The sequence below is a fragment of the Takifugu flavidus genome, chromosome 1 (genome assembly GCF_003711565.1).
Source record: "Takifugu flavidus isolate HTHZ2018 chromosome 1, ASM371156v2, whole genome shotgun sequence".
Taxonomy (NCBI): Eukaryota; Metazoa; Chordata; class Actinopteri; order Tetraodontiformes; family Tetraodontidae; genus Takifugu; species Takifugu flavidus.
The window spans coordinates 27,830,425-27,832,326 of record NC_079520.1 but is presented as its reverse complement, the minus strand read 5'-3'; the positions used below and the strand labels follow the sequence as shown (position 1 = coordinate 27,832,326).

At 49.5% G+C, this 1,902-nt stretch overlaps 1 long non-coding RNA gene across 1 annotated transcript in view; it reads left to right on the top strand.

Annotated features, from left to right (window-relative positions):
* Positions 1 to 500, top strand: part of LOC130539769 (uncharacterized) — a 1,457-nt gene extending 957 nt beyond the window's left edge. Inside the window, exon 2 of the long non-coding RNA XR_008954218.1 lies at positions 82 to 500. This is a non-coding gene — a long non-coding RNA (uncharacterized LOC130539769). The remainder of the gene's footprint in view (positions 1 to 81) is intronic.
* Positions 501 to 1,902: the final 1,402 nt, after the last annotated feature.

Here is a 1,902-nt window from a genome sequence, read left to right as displayed (position 1 = left end):
CAAACGCTTCCATTTCAAACCGTAATCACGATGTAAATCTATTTCTAGTCACGCCTTATTGGCCGCCATCTTCCCTTCCAGGCTCCATTATTCCTGCAGATTGCTTCTCGGTAATTGATGACATGGACGCAGACGTCGGAGCTGCTGCACAAACAGCAGGTGAATCCGGAGTTTCAGCGCCAAACTTTTTGGAACCGGAGCGGCAGGATGGGCTGATTCCGGAGGCTCCGACTGGACAGAACTGGAAATGCCTGGCGAAGACGTCTGAAGCTGGACGGGCATCCGAAGAGTCGCCGATCCAGTCTGGCGGAGAGAAAAGTTTCATCTGGAGTTTTCCGACGCAGCTTTTTTTAGCTGCAGGTGGTGTTTTTCACACCCTTAAGACGCCTTCATTATAAGTATTTATTCATCTCTCCAGATTTAACCTGCTGACGTCTCCTCGCCTGGGGTTCAGCCCGTCAACAAGAGCCTCAAATAAAGCATCTTTTTCCAACTCTTAATTGAAATGTCTGTAACTCGGCGAGACTTGTCACTTCGTACGCCTCCAGCATCTAATCAGAGAAATATAGTCGTGTCATCTCAGGCTGTTTTTCTCAAGTTATTCCAGCAAATATGACAAATAGAAACGGAAAGTGCGTCAGTAGTTGGTCATATCTGGTGACAAGAGGAGGACAGGACTTCTGCTCCACAGCAAAATGTCTTTGGAACGACGTTAAATCGTCCGAACGGCCACTAGAGGGCGCAGCAACGAGCGTCTCAGCTTATTAGCATCTTTTTGATCAATAGGTTTGATTAAAATGGACGCATTTAACTATTAAATATTATACATCACAGTCAACTCTGGTGTGTCTTATCTTTGCTTTTCCCTGGACAGTTTTGTCCTCATTAAAAGTGTCTCTGGGGTCCTGGGGGACAAGTGGACACATCCGATATTATAATGTTAAAGGCAGAACAGCCGACCGTAACTGCATCCCATCACAGTGTGACGTGTCGTGCGCTCTCCAGGGCTTTGGAGGATTTCACCCGTCATTTGAATCGGACGTCGGCGTGAAGTGGAAACGGCCGCAAGCCGCGTCGTTTTTCCACGCGCGATAGATGGAGCGCAGCGATTCCCCTCAGGCTTTACACCTCCTTTAATGTCCCGGTCCAGGTTTTCTCTGAGGGACCCACGACCAAGGATGAGCTCCCGCTCTCATCTCCCAGTTAATGAGAAACGGCCAGATAACCGCTGAGCCTCTGGAGGTTCGAGCCCAGCGATACGGGGGCCCGGCAGCGGCTGTAATCTCCCCACATGAAGCTGGGCGAGTCCCTGCTCTGGGACGTGGGACCACGGGCAGGCATCCTGAGCGAGACCTTTATTTGTCTTGAACCTCAGCTGTCCTCAGAATCTTCACTCTCTTTTGATTCGGGTTAGCTTTAGCTTTTAGCTAGGCTGCGCTGCTTCTCTGGCCTCCTGGGCGACACGACGGTGCGTTTGATGGCCGAGTGATGCGTTCAAGGACCCCTCTCACCGCTTCACCCGGCTCTCCTGTCATTTCCTGGGGAGCCTTTTGGAGTAAAAGGGAGTAAAATATTGAAATTGGGGGGGTTAAACCCTCTGAGAAATGATTGATTCTTAAATGACCTTCAGAAAAGGAAAAATGCAACTGTAAAAGTTCATAATTGAAGCTGGTGGTTGGCGTCCCATCGGCGCCCTTATCTTCGCCCACAGACGTCGATATCAATTACCAGTTTTCTGACGAGGTCCCCTCGTCCTCCGCTCTCGAACTGCTCAATTTCCAATCTCCTCTTCCAATAACGTGCCTCTGTAATTACATTAGCGCCGACAAAAGGCGGGAAGTAGACGTAGGAAACTTGTGTTCCGGGCGGGAAAGTCGTTCCTGCAGCTTATTAAATTTTAAG